Raw genomic sequence first — 21,123 nt, forward strand, 5'->3', positions numbered from 1 at the left:
TGGTGATGAAAAGACCGCAGCTACAACTCAGTGATCATGGCGAGGTTTTAAAAAACACTGGAAGGTATTACACCCGGAACTAACTAAACGCTCAAAGACTGATTTCCTGCTCACACATCCTGGGAACTCTCAACTGAGACGACTATGTCCATAAGCAAAAATATCCATATGCGGACATAAAACTCTTCTCAATTAAAAGCTGGACCAATACCCAATAACCTCCAGTGATGAGCTCTGGTCCCAATAACCTCCAGTGATGAGCTCTGCTGAAAAATCTACTTGCAGAATGAGGTTAAGGAGTCTAGGCTGGTTTACTTAACCCCCTTTTTAAAACATTGAGGTTGGCTGGGACTTAGCTAGTGGTACAGTGGCTAATTCTTCACAATCCCAATGCGGGGGGCCCAGGTTTGATCCCTGGTCAGGGAACTAGATCCCACATGCTACTCTATATCCCACAACTGAAGACCCCGTATGCCACAATGAAAATCAAAGATCTGGCATGCCACAACTAAGACCCACCACAGCCAAATAAAATACTTCTAAAAACTGAGGTGGCTGAGTCTGCAGAGGAGGTTACAGAGTGAGTTACTCACTTGATTAGAGGCACACATGAACTTGGCTTCCTCCAACCATAAATGCGCCTAGATTTCCTTACCCTTGGGGAGCAGGAAGGAACCCTGACCGTGGCTAATTCAATGCCCTGCAGATGGCCAACTAGATTGGCTATTCAAGGGTCCAGCAGAGATGGAAGCATGAGGGATGTGGTAGAAAATTTCCTCTCCCTACAATTTATAATATTAGAACACTTTGCTCAGCATTTGCAAGCATATTTTTTCCTTTTAATCCTCACAACAATCTTAGGAAATAAACAGAATCATTTTCCAGATGAGGAAATAGGTTCAAAGCAGTCAATGACTAGCCTGAAGTCACACAACTAATAAATGACTGAGCTCGATCTCAATCTTTGCTTGACCTCAAAGCCCTTGCTTTTCCTACGACATTCTTGCTATTCAACGTGTGACCTCTGAATCAGACACTCACCTGGAAACCTGGAAACATTTCAGGAATGCAAGTGCCTCTGGCCCACTCCAGTCCTGCTAAACTGGAATCTGCATTTTAACAAGATCTGCAGGTGGTTTGTCTATGTGTAAAAGTAGAGAGATACCAAGCTACACAGTACTGCCTCGTTCCTGCCATCGTCTCTTTCCAGAAAACAGAACTATTCATCGTGGTCACACCATGCATAGAAGGTTTCCCTGAATTTGGGAACCCCCAAGCGACTGGACTTATTCTGCCTGCTAAGGCCTGCCAGGCCACGGCCTGAGTTTTCAGAGGCTCCTGGGCTTTATATTCACTGGTCAGTTGTCTTCACTGGAGCCAGTGTGCCCAGCTCCTGCTCTGTCTTCCTTTATTGCCTTGCATCCCAGCAAAGGTTGGGTAGGTTTTATTCAAACATCCCGATGTGTGGCCGCTCACACCCTCCAAGGAGGGAAGAGTCTGCTATATTTCCCCATGAAGGGGGGAGGAAAAAAAACAACAACAACACCTCACAGATGCTTTTGTGGAATCCTGTAAACCCTGAAGAAATGAAGTCCCAGTATAACCTAAAAATGAGTTGCTTCTGAGTTGAAGCCATTTATTTTCCTTTTTCAATTTTGGTATAGTTTTGCTATTTCTCAGTGTAATTTCCTATGGCAGATTAAGATCCATAATGTTCCATGATACTGTGATTCGTGCACAAGAGGTATTTGAAATGAAAGATACATTTCTTGATACTTACTGCTCAGACACTTGATAAATGCTCTCTCACTGTAGCCTCAAAACAACACTCTGAAGATGGGAGAATTATCCTTATTTTATAGATGAAGGCAATGGGCTCAGTCTCTGGTGATGCTCACAGTGCCAGTTTTCAAGCTTAGGTTGGTACTGTTCCCAAGATGCATTGATATGAGGTGAATGACAGGTAACATGTGACGGGTAAAGGATGCCTAGAAATGAATAATACCTAGGGTCCTAAAATGACCATCTGATTTGAGATGGGGCTGGGAATTAATGAATTTAACTGGTAGGTGCTTTTAAACTTTTAAAAAGAAGTCATGGATATATTAAAGGGTAGAAAGCAAATGTAGAGATTTTGAATACATTTAAGACCAGTAGAAGATTTGGTAAAAGTTTTGAGGTCATGGATGGCTAGCTTTTCACTTCTGCCCTGCAGTCCTGGGGCTAGGCTGTTCCTCTTCTCTGCTGTTAACAGTTGCAGTAGCAGAAGCATCAGTGGCAACAGCCTGATAGCTACTGTATTAGTTATCTATGCTGCATAGCCGCTTATCATCAAACTTGGTGACTTTAAGAATACACGTGTATTATTTCACAATTTCTGCGAGCCAGCAGTCAGGACATGGACAGATGGGTGCCTGTGTGATCTCACACAGGGTGCAACTGTGCTGTTGGCTGGGCTGTAGCCTCATTTCAAGGCTTTACTGCAGAAGAATCTCCTGCTGGTTGTTGATAGGATTTGGTTCTTTATAGGCTGTTGGATTGAAAGTCTCAGCTCTTCACTGGCTGTTGGCCTAAGGCCACTCTAGCTTCTGGCTGCATGGATTTCTCCAACATGGCCATCAGTTTCATCAAAGTGTAAGCTGAGAAGGTAGTAAGGAGAGTCTAGTAAGACTGAGGTCACAGCCTTTCATAACTTAATCATAGAAGTGATATCCTATCACATTTGCTGTGTACTGTTTGCTATAAGCAAGCCACTAAGTGAGGGGATTGCATAAGGACTTGAATACCAAGGGCAGGGACAACTGGAAAGATGAACCTTGTAACTACTATTCACTCGGTGTCTCTGATGTGCCTTATTGTTGATGTTCGGTTGCTAAGTGCTGTCTGCCTCTTTGCAACCCCGTGGGCTGCAGGCTTCCCTGTCCTTCAGTATCTCCCGGAGCTTGCTCAAACTCATGTCCATTGAGTCAGTGATGCCATCCAACCATCTCATCTTCTTTTGCCTCCTTCTCCTCCTGCCCTCAATCTTTCCCAGCATCTGACTCTTTTCCAATGAGTCGGCTTTTCTCATCAGGGGGCCGAAGTGTTGGAGCTTCAGCTTCAGCATCAGTCCTTCCAGTGAATATTCAGGGTGATTTCCTTTAGGATTGACTGGTTTGATCTCCTTGCTGGACAAAGGACTCTCAAGAGTTTGAAAGCATCAGTTCTTCAGAATTCAACCTTCTTTATGGTCCAACTCTCACACTCGTACATGACTACTGGAAAAATCATAGCTTTGACTAGACGGGACCTTTGTCAGAAAAGTGATGTTTCTGCTTTTTAATACGCTGTCTAGGTTTCTCATAACTTTTATTCCAAGGAGCAAGCATCTTTTAATTTAATGGCTACAGTTACCATCCACAGTGATTTTGGAGCCCAAGAAAATAAAATCTGCCAGTTTCTGTTTTTTTCCCCATCTATTTGCCATGAAGTGATGAGACCAGGTGATGTGCCTAGAATTCTGCTAATCACTTAATTTACATTATCTCATTTCATATTCACAGTTTTTAGTGGCAGTATAACTTACAATATCCATTTTGTAGACAGGGTAACTGAGAAACATAAGGTGAAACAACTTATCTGAGATTACCTAAGTGGCAAGGTCAAGGTGAAAATCATGATTTGTGTAACACTGAAGTCCATGTTTTTTTTATTTTTTATTTTAAATCCATGTTCTTAAATGAAGTCCTTGTTAGGAGCAGGAACCAGGGGCTTTTATCTAGCCAAGTTCTTGGAACTTAGAGGTCTAACACTCCTAGGGGGCTCAATTCAGGCAGACAGATATGTATCAGAGAAACATTTTAGTAGGTGAAAGAAGTGAGTATCTATTTAAATGAATTACTCTTCATAGAAACATCTGGTGTGTGTGCGTGTGTATGTGTGTGTTTAAATTTTATTGATCACTTTGTTTCTTTTCTAATTTTGGCCACTCTAGATCTTTATTGTGATACACCGGCTCAGTAGTTGTGGTGTGTTGGCTTCTCTAGTTGCTGCCCATGGGCTTAATTGCCCCAAGACTTGTGGGATCTTAATTCCCTGAGTAGGGATTGAACCCATATCCCCTGCATAGGAAGGCGAATTCTGAGCCCCTGGACCACCAGGCAAGTCCCAAAATGTCCAGCGTTGGCTGAAGCAGAAAGGAGGAGCCTCTGGGGAAGTAAGAAAGGAACCATTTCCCCATGCCCTCTTGATGCATCGTGCTCAGACACCTCTGAGATAGAGATTAGGGCTAGAAACTGGAAAAAAAAAAAAAAAGCAAAAATTTAAAAGTTTCTGAACGTAAACAGAACTATCTTGGGAGCCATGAGTCAAGGAATAGCACAGAACTGGCCTATAAAAGAGATAATGCTTTTTGTAAGGAATAGAAAATCATACTGGCTGTAAGTTGAGAAGCAGGGTAAATTTCAACTTGGCTTGATTCATTAGCTCTATGGGGTCTTCAAGGCCCTGGTTTCTTCCTGTTTATTTTCCTTGCCTTCTAAAATGTTGATTTCATCCTAAAGCTGGCCCCATTTCTTGCCCATACATTGATCATCAGAATGTCTAAGGCTAGACTATCTCCTCATCCATATTTAGAGAATCTGTTGAGCAGTACAGTCAGCTCTGCCCAGAAACTCTCTGCAAACTGCTTCTCCCTCTTGCTTGCTGAATTTTGTCATATGTTCATATAATAATTGTGTGGGGATCATGCTGATTAGCTAGATGAGACACATGCTCTGTGCTTAGATTCCTTTTCAACCCAGTTTGTTCCTATCTTCTGTTTCTTGCAGCTTTTGATTGAAACTGGCTGAGAGTGAACATCAACTGCCTTAAGAACCAAAGTTCTCTCTGCTTGTCTGCAAATCTCTATCCCTAGACCTTCTTCATATCTGGACATGGGAGTCAGGAACAGCAAGGTTTGTTGAAAAGAACACTGAATATGGACTCAAAATTCTTTTGTCTTCACCATTCTTCACTAAGTGATCTTAGGCATTCTGCAACTCATTCTATTAATCTTAAACGTCAGATGAATTTTGAGCCACATGCTGTGCTAGGCTCTGTGGGAATGATAAGAACGTGACAGATAATGTAGGACCTTCCCCTGATGGAACTTCTAGTGGGGACATAAGCCATAAACAAACCATTTTATTATAGGCTAAAGACTACATTTGAGAAAATATAGAATCCTGTGAGGGCACAAAAGGGGAGTGTGTATTGAATAAAACAACCTTTAGTCAAAAAGATATATCAACCAATGTTGGAAGAATGACTTTTGATGAAACGATCCAAGGAGTGGAATTGGCAGAGAGGAGAGCTCCCCAGGGAAGTTACTTAACAACATGGCCTCAGTTTACCTTCATGAGCTCCAAAATCACTGTAGATGGTGAATGCAGCCATGAGCTATGACAAACCTAGACAGTGTATTAAAAAGCAGAAACATCAATTTGCTGACAAATGTCTGTACAGTCAAAGCTATGGTTTTTCTAGTAGTCATGTTTAACTGTGAGAATTGGATCATAAGGAAGTCTGAGAACCAAAGAGTTGATGCTTTCAAACTGTGGTGCTGGAGAAGACTCCTGAGAGTCCCTTGGACTGCAAGGAGATCCAACCAGTCCGTCTGAAGGGAAATCAACCCTGAATATTCATTAGAAGAGTTGATGCTGAAGCTCCAATACTTTGGCCACCCATGTGAAGAGCCAACTCATTGAAAACACCCTGATGCTGGGAAAGACTGAAGTCAAAAGGAGAAGAGTGTGGCAGAGGATGAGATGGTTAGATAGCATCTCTGATTCAATAGACACGAATTTGAGCAAACTCCAGGAGACAGTGAAGGACAGAAAAGCCTGGCATGCTGTCGTGCATGGGTTTTCAAAGCGTCAGACATGACTTGACAACTGAACAAAAACAACAATGGTCAGGGCAGGTTATGCTAAGTGATCTTGAAGGTTCTCCCCTTTATAAGACCCTGATGCCGGGAAAGACAGAAGGCAAGAAGAGAAGGGGACGACAGAGGAGGAGATGGTTAGATGGCATCACCACCTCAATGGACATGAATTTGAGCACGCTCTGGGAGATGGTGAAGGACAGGGAAGCCTGATGTGCTGTGGCCATGGGATCACAAAAAGTTGGACATGACTGAGTGACTGAACAACGAAATGTACAACTAGCGAACTGTGGAAAAAGAATTTTGGAGGTATTCAGTTTGAAGGTATTGCGGTGTTGAAAGACTTCTACTCCTCACCTGCACCCTGAGAGCTCTGGAGCAGTACTTCTCTGAGTGTAACTTTTCCATAATTGTGATTATTTATGTGGTTATGGAATGTCTGGTCCCCCCTCTGGAACCTAAATACCATGTGCTTCTTTTCCATTGCTATATAGATGCGTATCTTCAATGCATCCCAAGTAAGTGCTCAATACATTCATGAATGAGTGACTTGATGCATGATTAAGACTCAAGAGGTCTGGATTTTAGTGCCAGATTTGTGGCTGACTGGGTATTTGGCTGTGGGCAAGTCACCTCCTTTCTTGGCCTCAGTCTACTGATTTTTGCAACAGAAAAAAAAATGCATGTGAATGATCTCTGAAAGGCTTTTTAGCTCTAAGATGTTATGATCTAATGTCTTTTCTCTTTCAAAGGTAGCAAACCCATAGTTTTCTTACAAATAGGATATTAAACATCTTGGAAGATGTGAGAGAGCGTTATTGGCAATAAATGAAATAGGTCCATAAAGCATTTACCAGACCCCTAGTAAATGTTTAGAAAGTGGCAGCCCTTTCTGCTCTGTGGTTGTTGATGGAATTTGAAATTCAGGTGCTTTGACTTATAATCTAGTGCTCCTCTACATTTTGCTTGAATACACCAAGGCTCCTGAGGCAAGCATGCTCCACAGGAGCAAACACACGCCAGGAACTCACTATGTCAGTAGAACGCGGGAATGCCTTTTATAAAGTCAGATAAATGTCACTACTAAAAATATCCCCAAATTGCACAAAGTGCAGTTCCAAAATTCCAAGCTGATACCTTCCTTTTTCTTATGTTTATACCCATTGTGGCTTAAATCCCCAACAGTGACTAAAAACATTACCTTCCCTCCAGCTGATCATAAGGGCTGTGGGGTCCAGATCAAGTGAAATTTGTCTCCAATATAAATTGTTCAAATTAATCCAGATAAGATCAGAATGAGATAGCAATGAAAGACATCCTGGAAGAAAAAAGAATTGAATAGAATGGGTAGAGCAGAACAGAATGGGTGAAAAGAAGTTCCAAGCACCAAGAGCATGTTAAGGAATGCACTTGAGAGCAGAGAAAGTCAGTGCCCTGGTGATGAGGACCGCCAGGGCTGTTACAGACTGATTGTCTGTACAGGAAACACTGCATTATGTCAGATTAGTCAAGAGAAATACAGGACACTAGACACCAGCACATTTTAAAAGGTAGTATTTTCAGTGAGCACCCATTAAAAACACAACCACTCCACTGTCACAAAGCATGCTCCATCACAGTGGAGAGAGCAATGTCGGTGTGATCTTATGGGCAGGAAATGAGCTGTGTCTATGCCGGTGTGTATCAGGTCACTTCACAGCCACAACATGGTGTGGGTTTTAATGGACAACGACCATGATGACCATGACATCACAGAAGTCTAAGTGATGTGAGCGTGTCTCTTGTTCCCAGATAGGTTGGAGGGATGGTGTTTTTTAAGCATTAACTTGAAATTATGCAAATATATGTATATTACATGTTAATTTTAAAAATGATTTTTAAGAGAATCAAATTCCAGAAATACAGTTGCTCCAGACAGAGCAAGTCTACTGCTTTTTCATGTTTGTCCATAAATTGTCTACTGCTTGTTCTCATTTATCCTCTTTCTTCCTTTCCTCTGTTCATTACTCAAGTTTGGGGAGATGGGCTTCTTAATGTGGAACTCTATATGGATTTAGCGGGTCAAGAAACTCCCTGAAATTTCATAAAATTTGATACATGGGAGGAAATGCATTTTTTTTCCTGGAGACAGTGTCTCACATTCATAAAATGATGGGTAAGAGTGTCATCCCCTATCACTTCCACGTTAAGAATCAATACATTCATTGGAAGGAACAATATACTGTGAAAAGAGCCATGCATTTTAAGAGTAAGGTAAATTCTAGCCTCATAAATTTCTTGAACAAATCAGTAAACATCTGTATGCCTTAGACCCCTTCTTTTAAAAATGAGACAATACCAGACTTACAAGGTTATTAAGTCAGATAATCAAATAAGCCAAATAAATGTTTTAGAGCATCTAATCCAGTAACTATCATATAGTAGATATTCAGAAAGTGATTACTGACATTATCATTATGATTATTCTTGAGCATACTGTTTCCTGCCCAGTCCCTAATTGCCCCCCAAAAGGTTGTATCTTCTTCTATCGATACCAATCCAGCTCGCTACCCACCCACACCTCCATTGGGCCATACCTGTATTTCCTGCTTGGCTCCTTTGTTGAAAAGACCTTCAGTTTTCCATCTCTCTATACTGTCCACTGTGCTTAGTCACTCAGTCATATCCAATTCTTGGTGACCCCATGGACTGCAGCCCGCCAGGCTCCCTGTCCATGGGATTTTCCAGGCAAGAATCCTGGAGTGGGTTGCCATTCCCTTCTCCAGGGGATCTTCCTGATCCAGAGATCAAACTTATGTGTCTTAGCAGGTCCTGTATTGGCAGGTATATTCTTTACCACTAGCGCCACCTGGGAAGCCTCCATTTAGCCCACTAGCTTAACCTAAACCATTTCTGACAGAGAGAAACAGGACTGGGTTTATTAAAAAAAAAACTTTGATCTTTAATCATGGCTGAAGATAATTCAACCTGGTATTCATTATTACAGTGGTTTATATCCAGCAGCTGCAGCCCTTGACTCAGATAAATGCTTGCCCTGCATTATTACAATAAAACCAACACCATAGAATGATATTTCCCTCCCTTTTTTGATTATATCATCACAGAGAATTAATGTTCTGGATTTTTTTCCATTACTGATTCCTTGTATGAAATATGGACTAAGTCAAACCTCTGGTCAGATAGTTTCATCCACAATATTGAGGAAGAGGGTGGGAAATGCAGCCATTGAGCTCCACAGGTGAAATGAGAATGTGGAGTAATCAGTGGAGAATATTTGATGTGTGTTCATAAAGAGAGGAGACAGAAAGTATGTTCCATTTAAAGCTTTCCCCTCAATCTAAGCTGTTCTGTGTCCTTTGTTTAGTTGCTGGCATTTCTGTTCTCACTAGCATGGAGGTATACTGCATTCACGTGTGCTGAGTTGCTTCAGTTGGGTCTGACTGTTTGCAACCCCATGGACTGTAGCCTGCCAGACTGCTCTGTCCATGGGATTATCCAGGCAAGAATACTGGAGTGGGTTGCCGTCCCCTCCTCCAGGGGATCTTCCCAACCCCAGATATCGAGCCCACATCTCCTGCACTGGCAGGCAGGTTCTTTACCACTAGCACCACCTGGGAAGCCCATGGAGGTACACACTTTATGTTAGTAATGACTCCATGTTGGAGCATTATTAAATGGTATCTGGCAAGGAGACACATAGAATACCTGAATCCTGCTTTGCACACAAATCCTGCTTTTCTTTGCAAGAATTCCCAAGAACAATAAACACATAAACAATGACAATAAATTGAGAAATCAAACTTCCACCTTCTTTTGGCAGTGCTTGTGCCAGAAATCCACACTTGATCTCTTTGTGAAACTGGACAGGAACACTTGGCTTAGAACCAAGGGTTAAATGGGAATGGGGAAGGAGAAAGGGAGATAATTTATCCTGTTATGTCCAGTCTAACTCCCTTTTTCAAGTGTTTATTGAATTTGTTACAATCTTGTTTCTGCTTTATGATTTGGTTTTTGGCAGGAGGCATGTGGGATCTTCGCTCTACTGACCAGAGATTGAACCTGCACCCCTTGCATTGGAAGCTGAAGCCTTAACCATGGACCACCAGGGAAGTCCTGCAGTCTGACTCTTAACTTTAGTGGTTTTAAACCTTAGCCACATATTAGAATCAGCTGGGAAACTTTTTAGAGCACTGCAGCCTGGGGCTTCCCTGGCTCAGTGGTAAAGAATCCATCTGCCGATGCAAGAGGCACAGGTTCTATCCCTGGTCGGGGAAGATCCCAGATGTCTTGCAGCAGCTAAGCCTGTGCACCACAACTCCTGAACTCCCAAGCTCTAGAGCCCACGCTCCACAAGGGAGCCCTTGCAATGAGAAGCCTGCACATTACAATGAAGAGTAGCCCTTGCTCACTGCAACTAGAGAGAAGCTACACAGCAACGAAGATCCAGCACCATCAAAAATAAATAAATAAAATTATTTTAAAAAAAGAAAGTAGAAATTTAAAAAATAAGCACTGAGGCCCAGTTCCTACTTCCAAAGATTTTTTTTAAAAAAAATTATTTATTTATTTTTCAAAGATTTTGATTTAATTGGTCTGAGATACAGACTGGAGAATTGGGATCTGTAGAAGTTCTCATGTGATTCTAACATGCAACCCAGGTTGAGAGTCATACTGTCTAATCTAGTTGTCTGACACTTAAGTGACAATTCCCTGGAACAGTACTTCTCAAACTTTCATGTGCGTATGGATCATCTAGGATCTTATTAAAATGCAGACTCTGGAGTGGGGCCCAAGAATCTGCCTTTCTACAAGCATCCTGGTGCTGCTGCTGCTGGCTCTGCTGGTTCAGGGACCATGTTTGCGTACCAGGGTCCTAGGGTTCTTGACAGGAAAGAGAGCAGGCAGTTGCAAGCTTCATCAGCTACTTTATGGATCTGGCTGCAGTAAAAGAAAAGACTAGAAGAGAGCGTGGCAATTTGGTTCATAATTCAGTCTTCTCTGGTGGCACAGCGGTGAAGAATCCGCCTGCAAGGCAGGGGACGCGGGCTTGATCTCTGTGGCAGAAAGATCCCCTGGAGAAAGAAATGGCAACCCACTCCAGTGTTCTTGCCTGGAAATTCCATGGACAGAGGAGCCTGGTGGGCTGTAGTCCATGGGGCTGCAAAAGAGTCAGACACAACTTAGCAATTAAACGACACCCTGGGGTACATTCTCCCTATCTCTGTCCTGAAATCTGAAGTAAACAGATAAGCATGCTTTTCTTAAAGCAAGGGGTAGGGGTAGGGAGGAGAACGGTGTAGGAACATCTCTTCCCAACAATGTTTGCAGTGGTAAGAGGGCCAATATGAACCTCATCTTTGACCCTTTACTTTTCTTCCCTTTTCTAACCAATCAACGGCCAACTTCTCTATTCCTTCTCTAGAATATCCTCCTCTTTCTTCTCTTCATTTCAACTATAGGTATTGCATTTTGTTGTTTCATCATCTAAATTGTATAATTTCCTCTGCTTTCTCCCTTGCCAAAATTTTCTACATGCTACTATTAGGTTAATATTCTTAGGAGATGATTCCCATCATTCATATAATCTTATACAAAATAAATCTGAAATTCCTTAAACTGTCACATAAGCCAAGCTCACTGTGTTCTCAAATAAGCTAGGTCCCAATGCCTCCAGACTTGCCATTTTTTGAATACTTTATACATGATTCCATTCATCCATTCATTCACTCATTCATTCAAAGAACATGACACCAGACAAACAGAGTTGTGATATAATGTGATATCATCTGAGGGCATCAAGAAAGGCTTCATGAAGGAGGTAATATTTGAACTTGAGTTGTCCAGGAGAATAGTTTTTCAGGTAGATAAATGAATTTTGAGCCCAGACAGCAAATGCAACATTTAGTAGAGAGGCATGAAACGGCAGACATTTTGGTGTTCAAAATGTACAAGCACTTTTGGTGTAGTTTTAGGAAGCTGTGTTAGGTAGGATAATACAGTGAGTGGCCTCTGGCTGAGAAACTATGAAACCATGAGATGTGTTTCAGGAGCAGGGAATGTACAAGGATTTTATGCTCATGGAGAAACATTGAAATGTGACTGTCTGCCTTTGGCATTTGCCTCTGTTCTTCTCTCTCTCTCTGGAATATTCTTTCTCCTCTGTTTTCCCCAATGAAGGTCTACTCATTTATGCTTTAGTTGAAATAACTTCCCCTGGCTTGATAGAATCAATCTTTCTTTTTACACTTTGGAGTCAAGTTATTTAGGTGACACGCGTGTCTTTGCCTAGATTTTAAGATATTTATACAGCAAATATTATACTTTATTAATCTTTGAGTCTCTTTACTCTTTAACATCTAGGCTTTCTCCTGGAACATGTTACTTGTTCAATAAACAGTTGTTGAACCAAATTAAATAGGATAGGAAAAGCCATGCCATCAATTACAGTTTAAGCATTCGCCATCTCAACTCTCCTTACATTTGACTTGAGTGTTGATCAAAGAGTATTTACTGACAAAACCATGTATTCACTCTAGTACTTTCTCCACAGAGACTTTGCTGCAGAACAAAGGGTTGGGAGTTAAGAGGCCTCTTGCATCACAGCCAAACTGATGGATCAATTTCTCCTGTCTGTGCTTCGAGTCGGGATGCTGGGTACCACCACAAAGCATAGCTGGGTCTTCTTATGCCAGGTGGGAATGAAGGAACAAAAGGCTAGAGACAGAACCTGCCACTCCGCCTGCCTTTGCTACGCGAGCTCTTCAGAAATGACAGCCGTCTGCAAGGCCATTCTCAAGGCCAAGTGTACACAGCATGATAATAGGAGCCATAATTTCTAGTGCACAGACCACAATTCAGATGCTGCAATAAGCATGTCCTATAACGTTTGCACATACTATCTACAAGGATCCTGCAAGGTAGGCATTCCCTTTCCATAGATGGGAAGACTGAGGCAGTGGGTGGTTAAATAGCTTGCCACGGTTGAGCAAATGGTACAGTAAGTGTTGGAATTGTGAATTAAGCCTAGGCTATCTGACTCCAAAGCCCAGGTCTTTAACCATTCTGCCACATCGTCTCAAGGAATTAAAAAGGAGACTCTGAGAGTCAGGAAATGTGTTGGCAGGTATAGGGAGGGCATGAAGAACTTCATGCCAACTAAGAGTCTAAATCTGCACCACCCCCCCACTCACTGTCATCAGCTCCCATCAACGCAATAGCAGTGGGACACACCGGGGCATCTGAAATGTTCCTATTGATTGGAAGTGAATAATTATTACTTTTTCTAGATTACAGATTCACTATCAGAAAGTAATAGCAGGAATGCTAAGCAAGATTAATGGCTATGTTTCATTATTTTTAATGCAAACTATTGATTTTAAAGCGGTGTAAGGTATGGCAGTTTATTACAATGAAACAATAAAATAGACTATATGAAATAATTGAGAATAATCTTTTCCCTTTTTTGCCGCGGCTATGGGACATAATGTGCCGTGCATGGGAAGGCATTTATGGTGAGCTCTATCCAGCGATGGCAGCTTAAGCACTCTATAAAGAAGCACTTTGGAACCAGAGTGTTATAAATAATCGGCAATAAAGCTGGTAAATGGGCCTTTAATTTGGTTCCATTATGTCACAGGATCACAAGGACCAAGGGGACTCAGCATGGAAAACAGTAACTGCTGAACAGAACACAGAGGTGAATACACCAGATGGCCTCAAGGTGGCCTTCTCACCGGGGAATTTTCAGGTAAGAGCTGAACCATTGGCATCCAGATGTGGGGTGATATCTTACATGTGAACCAATGTGTCTACATCAATGGCGCCCCCGCTCCCATCCTCGCCAGGCTTTCTTTCTCTTCCACTTTCATTCACTTTGTCCATTTCCAAAGTTAACAGTCAACACCTTCAAAAGCAATTTCTCTCTGGACTCAATTCATTCTGCCCATTAGGATCTTGTTATTCAGTCGCCCTGTCGTGTCCAACACTTTGCAACCCCCGTGGACTGCAGCATGCCAGACTTCCCTGTCCCTCACCATCTCCCGACGTTTGCCCAAGTTCATGTCCACTGCATCTATGATGCCATCCAGACATCTCATCCTCTGATGCCCTCTTCTCCTTTTGCCCTCAATCTTTCCCAGCATCAGGCACTTTTCAATGAGTTACCTGGGTTTGCATCAGATGACCAAAATACTGGAGCTTCAGCTTCAGCATCAGTCCTTCCAATGAGTATTCGGGATTGATTTCCTTCAAGACTGACTGGTTTGATCTCCTTGCTGTCCAAGGGGTCAGGAGTCTTCTCCAGCACAGTTTGAAGGCATCAATTCTTTGGTGTTCAGTCAAGGAAGCTAGTTAAGTAGAAATGAACAGCTAGGAGAGTGGTTAGTGTATAAAGGGAAGAGAGAATGCCATGGGATGGTTAGGGAATGGATGGGCAAGAGAGATATGAACCAGAGCAGGAGGTTGGGTACAGGTATAAGACCGTGCAGCAGGTGTTCCCATTCGTGGCTATATATTTGAATCACCTGCAGAGCTTCATAAACTGATGCATGCTCACACTCCTCCCTGTGAAACTCAAAATGAATTGCTTTGGTGTAAGGCAGTAAGGAATCTGCCTGCAATGTGGAAGACCAAGGTTCGATCCCTGGGTTGGGAAGGTCCTTCGGAGAAGGGAACAGCAACCCACTCCAGTATTCTTGCCTGGAGAATTCCATGGACAGAGGAGCCTGGTGGGCTACAATCCATGGGGTCGCAAAGACTTGGACATGACTGAGTGACTAACACACAACACAAGAAGAGGGCATCTGTAGTTTAAAACATCTCCCAAGCATTGCACAACAAGGCTGAGGACTACTGTCTTATAAGGTATCCCATGGCCAGCTCCTGCCTACCGGTCCACGCTTCCTTCTCTCCCTTGAGTACTGCCCTCCTTGAGCACATTATAGACTTTTTCAACTCCTCCTCGTCTTCAAAGCTTTACCTCTATTGTCAATCTCTCAGAATCCAGAGACCTCCCCTGGCTGCCTCATACCAACCGAAGCTGGATGTCCTCTCTTATTGTCTCTTCTAGTAGTGTATATTCTTAATTAGATATTTCAAAGCTATATCTTTATTTTTGTGCTCTGTATTTACTTACTTCTCTACTGTGGGAGCAAGTCGTTGCTCATTTTAATAACTGCTATATCTCCCAATACCTTGTATAATATGCCTGCTGCATCCTGGGTACTAAACAACTGTTTGTAAAAGTGAATTAATAAAATAAAGACTCCATGTGTCAGACTCGGTTGTAGAATGGCAATTTTTGCAGTCACTGGAGGGGAACCGTCACTTTAGTGTTTTATCAGAGGCCCCAGTGTGCCCATGGAGGAAAGACTAGAGCCAAACAGGGAAGGAACACTAGTCAGAGATTATTTCAGCATTTCAGGAAAGAGATGGAGAGAGCAGACACATTTAGCCCTAGATACCCAGTGCCCAGCTCTGCGCCTGAAAACAAACAACCCAAGAATGTCTAGAAAGTGGAAAAATGGAGAGCTGAATGAGTACTGATGGAAGAGCGCTTTTATACAGAGCAGATTTCAAAAGAGCAGGAGACCTCTGCATTTTCAAAGAGCGGAAAGGATGCAGAAAATGCGCACAGGGGTATGATAGATTAACTTTGTCAAATTCACGGCACCTTGGGCAGACATCAAGGATTTTCTGAGAGTCCTCAGCTGGCGTGTGTAGTGGAGGACAGCAGGTTAAGGCAGCTTGTGGCATTCTGTTTCCTTTCTTTGTTAGTAAAGGGAGAATTTAAATGAGTGTAACCTTTGATGATCTGGCGATTGTAAAAATCAACCTACCAAAGTTCAGGCAGTGTCAGACGCAGAGACACCCTTTCTGAACAGCTCATCTTCCCAGACCTTTCTCTGTCAAATGTCAAAGCCCAAATGAGCTTGTTTGGAAGGCAAATTACATGTTGCAAGCAGTCATTTTCCATCGTAGGTGACTTCTATTTTGAATAATTAAAGAATACAGCAACAAAAACACCCGGGTCTTTAAGTCTAAACATACGGGTACATACATATATTTACAAGTGTCTTCCTAGTCCCAGCACATCCGGGGGCTTTAGGTCCTGAACCAGATATCAATAATAATCTACCAAAAACTAAGCACTATTTAAGGACTGCAATCTTTTCAATGTAAAGGCTGAGTTATGAGCATAATTTTAATGGGACAAGAGAATAGACAGAAATTATTATTTTTTTCTGGAAGGGGAAGGAGCTCAGGACAGGTACTATGAAGGATTAAATTGATGGATAGGGCTTCGTCTGTGAAAAAGCCTAGCCAATTGTGCTCAGTTGTGTCTGACTCTTTACGACCCTTTGGACTATAAACTGCCAGGCTCCTCTGTCCATGAGATTTTCCAGGCAAGAATACTGGAGTGGGTTTCCATTTCCTCCTCTAGGGGGGTCTTCCTGACCCAGGGATCGAACCCACGTCTCCAGCGTCTCCTGCATTGGCAGGTGGATTATTTGCCTACTGAACCATCAGAGACCGAAGGGAAATGGTTTCCGGAAAGCTGGGGCTATCTGTACCCTCGTCCTCATCCTCACCCTCTTCTTCTGTATCTGCACAATACACTCGTCACATTACATCACAGCTCAATATTCATAAAGCACAAATTGTGTCAACCTGGTCTGCATGTAAGCAGAGCAGGCCTTACCACCGTCATTTAACATGTGAGGAAACTGAGGCTCAGGGAAATAAAGCGGTCTATTAGATAGCCCAGCTGGTAAGGAGTGAAGTCCAGAGGCCATGGTCAGGGGCGTTTCACGTGTTTTGACAACTGGGAGACACTATGAAGTAAGGAAGACAGTGGCTCAGATGGAAAAGAATCTGCCCGCAATGTTGATCTCTGGGTTGGGAAGATCCCCAGGAGAAGGGAATGGCTACCATTCTAGTATTCTTGCCTGGAGAATTCCATGGATAGAGGAACCTGGTGGGCTACAGTCCACGGGGTCTCAAAGAGTTGGACGGGACCGAGCAGCTAACACTTTCACTTTTTTTCCCCAAAGACTAGAGACTCAGAAAGAGTATGCTTGTGCCCTAACGCATCAAAATTTACATTAAGATGTAAAACATCATGTATTAGGCTGACCTCAATTTCCAATTTTTTCTCGAAGCTGGTAGAAAAGAACAAACTCTGTACCTCGCTGTGTGGCCCCCAGTGAGTTAATCGCATCTTGACTCCTTCCAACACTGCTTCCTAATTCAGGTGCTCAAATCTCTTAGCTGGAACTTGCCAGCAGTCTGTTCACTGATCTTGCAGTCTCTGGTCTGAAGCTCACTCATATCCAGCCATCACCATGCAATAAAAGTCGGTTCAGTTCAGTCTCTCAGTCGTGTTCAGCTCTTTTCAACCCCATGAACTGCAGCATGCCAGGCTTCCCTGTCCTTCACCAACTCCTGGAGCTTACTCACACTCATGTCCATCGAGCAAGAGATGCCATCCAACCACCTCATCCTCTGTCATCCCCTTCTCCTCCTGCCTTCAGTCTTTCCCAACATCAGGATCTTTTCTAATGAGTTGGCTCTTCACATCAGGTGGCCAAAGTATTGGAGCTTCAGCTTCAGCATCAGTCCTTCCAATGAATATTCAACATTGATTTCCTTTAGGATGGACTGGTTTGATCTCTTTGTAGTCCAAGGGGCTCTCAAGAGTCTTAATCATTGTAAAACATCTACTTGGTCAAGATCAAATCATGCCCTTTCGTAACCATCACCCTCTAGTTAAATCCTAATTCTCCAAGCCTACTCACAAAACCACCAAGATCTGGAAATGTCTACTTTTGAATTTGGCTTCTCCCAGTTTTTTTTAACTCCTAGAACCCTAAGCTCTAGGTGTTCAATGAGTTAGAATGTGTAAAATGCTTAATTACAGGATTTGTCACACTGTAAATGCTATAAAAGTGTTAGTTACTATATCTCTACTACTTTATTATTAGTATCCCTGTCCTTATCAGCACCTGGATTTCCCAACAAGCGCATGTTCTCATTATCTGTTCACTGACACATACCTTTCCTTTGTCTTGGAGAACGAAATGGCAACCCACTCCTATATTCTTGCCTGGAGAGTTCTATGGACAGAGGAGCTTGGAGGGCTACAGTCTATGGGGTCGCAGAGTCGGACACGACTGAGCGACTTTTGCTTCACTGTCACTTCACTTTCCTTAGTCTGGTTGACTCTAGATCTGAAAAACTTAGCTCAGATGCAGCTCCCTCTGAAAAAAGTTCTCAGCTTCATTCAGAGGAAAGCAGTACCACTTAGAGTGCTCTGTGCTTCTTAGAGAAACACGTTTACCGGTTTGTTTTGTAGTTCTGTTATTTTTTTTCTAGATCATGCTTCTTCCCTGGCCAACAAAGACTTGCAATTTTCTCTGTAACTGTACTTAGCATGGTGCTTGGCACATGGCACATTCTCAGTATATGACTATTAAGAGATCAATGATGCAACTGAGAAAAAATGAGTGGCTCTAGATGTCTGTTTTCTGAAGTATTGTGTTTGGAGTTCTAAATATCCTGTAAATGCCCTTCATTCTCTGTTCTTTTTTGAAAACATTAACTGTAGATAAGCTGGCTATTTATTCCACTCAATTTTCAGCCACCATCTTCCACACCAGTTAGTAAATGTGTAATAAATGGCAGTGGTTCTGATCTTGTGGCTCCCTGGGGATGAGGGCAGGCTGGCTGGGTGCCTTGGGGAAGGGACTAAAATAGATTAGCACCAAAGAGTCCCCATAGGGCTATTCCAGTCGATTAGGCTCTAAGTGTGAGGTGGAGCTACATGGGCAGCAGAGAAGGGAGCTAGCTTATTCATCACTGCAGTGCACAAGCAGAAACGCACATGCAAATACAAACACACACTCACACACACATTCACACCTTACTTTAGAAGTCTTTGCTCAGGACTTCCCTGGTGGTCCAGTGGTTAGAAATCCACCTGCCAATGCAGGGGCAACAGGTTTGATCCCTGGGCTGGAAAGATTCCATATGCCTCAGGGCCACAAAGGCCTCAACTACTGAAGTCCCATGCTCTAAAACCTGTGCTCCACAATAGGAGAAGCCACTGCAATGAGAAGCCTGTGTACCACAGCTTGATAGTAGCTCCCACTTGCCACAACTAGCAAAAGCCCATGTGCAATAACCAAGACCCAGCACAGCCCCAAAATAAATACAGTTATTTAAGAAGATTTTGTCCAGCTCCTGCTTTCCAACATCTATTTCACTATAGGTGAAACCTATAGAACTCATCTATAGGTTCTTTTAGAACCTATCTGTGTACCAAACATTGGGTGAAGAACCTGCAGTGAGAAAAACAGGATCCTTGTCCTCATGGAGTTTTCAGTCCCATATGGAGACAAAGTTGAAATAAGTAGGTGAATCCAAAGGTAAATGCTATGAGCTCATGATAATGATGTAGATGATGGTGATAACAAAATTAGTGCTCATATGTTGGGTACTTCCTGTAGAGGGGGCCCTGGGCTAAGGGCTAAGCACATTATGTGTATTTTCTTGTGTAATCTTCTTGATGATGGTATGAGATCTATACCACTATCCTAGCTTATAAAATGAGGAAATCAAGGCTCAGAAAAGTTGCATGTCTTGATGAGGTTCAGCTATAATTCTGAATTAACTTTATTCTCTCCCAAAACCAAGTTTAGAGGAGATGAGAGTTGAAGGGAAAGAAAAGAGAGTGCAAGGTGAAGAGATTAGGAAAAATGAGGGCACTTTTCTTCCAAAGGTGAGCAAGTTAGGAGATTCCAGGAGATCAGAAGCGACCTTATATCCTGTGGGTAGAGGTGTGTCCAGGGCGTCCCTGACAATGGCTATTATCAGACCAAACACAGCCATCCAAAAATCCAGCCACACAGATGAAGGCCTGGGCTCAGGATGCAAAGATGCTCGTGTTACCATGCCAACAGCAATGGGACAGGTAGAGATACGTACCAGCTCCGGAGCTGGGGACTGTTTGGGTTGGTGGAAGAGTTACCATCATGGTCTTAGAAAACTTACTCACCACAAGTAAGTTTTTGATGTACGTGCAAACTGTTAAAAATCCTCGGTTTTCATGGAAGCTCTTCCTATATTTTTTAGATTGGGGAAATGGGTAGGGGCCAGCGACTTGTCTGGAGTCTGATAAGCAGTCAGTGGCAGAAACATGACTAGGAGCACAATCCTTTCTGCTCTTTTCCTCCTCCTCTTCAGAAGGAAGGTTTGTTTCTGCTCTGTGTTATGGCCAGCGTAGCCAAGAGTCTCCATGGCTCCCTGCGGTTTGGCCCGCAGTTGCATTCGCTCCTGTTTCCTCTGTTTCTGGATTTTCACTAGGCCTGCCTGCTGGCAGGTGCAGAGGCCATCAGAGAGCCTGCTGGTCACACCTGCTCAGGCTGTACCTAAGCTCCGGGTGTCGGCAGTACTTCTTGGAGTGGGCCTCTAGCCAAAGCCAACGTCAGCCCTGTATTGGGAGGGACTGGCCTTTAGATCCTGGCTGGCAGGCTCTGGACATTCTCCTTCTCTCTCTGTCCAACCTCCTCTCTGCCTTCTTGGCAGACCACGAAGTCCCTGGTGAGAGGATCAGCTCTGGGGCAGTGATGTTTTGCTAATATATTCTGAAATTATATGTTCCTTAGATAGTGTTCGATGATCAAAAGTACAGAAGTCAAACTATACACTACCATGTTGTAAAGGAGGGTTATTTTCCAAAATAGAGAAAAAATAAAATTCGTATTTGCTTCTAATTTTAGAAAAAAATCTCCCACCATATATTTTCAACATTTCATAATGCTCTTTAATTTTGATTTTCCTCCACAATTAAGCATGAAGCCAATTGGATTAAGTACAATTAAAGTCTGAAGTAAAAAAAAAAAAAAACGAACAATAAGAGCCAGCAAACAACCAGGTATCATGTATTGAAGACTTGCTATACGATTGATATGTTTTTAAAAATTTCATTACAAGTCTAGGATAAACATAATATTGTTGTAAACATGCAGATGAGAAAACAGAGACACCAACATGTTATATGAAAAAAGTGAAAGTGCTAGTCAGGCAGTCGTGTCCGACTCTTTGTGACCCCGTGGACTGTAGCCCACCAGGCTCCTCTGTGCGTGGAATTCTCCAGGTAACAATGGTGGAGTGGGTAGCCATTCCCTTCTCCAGGGGATCTTTCCAACCCAGGGATCAAACCC

This window comes from Cervus canadensis, chromosome 30, assembly GCF_019320065.1.
Source record: "Cervus canadensis isolate Bull #8, Minnesota chromosome 30, ASM1932006v1, whole genome shotgun sequence".
Taxonomy (NCBI): domain Eukaryota; kingdom Metazoa; phylum Chordata; class Mammalia; order Artiodactyla; family Cervidae; genus Cervus; species Cervus canadensis.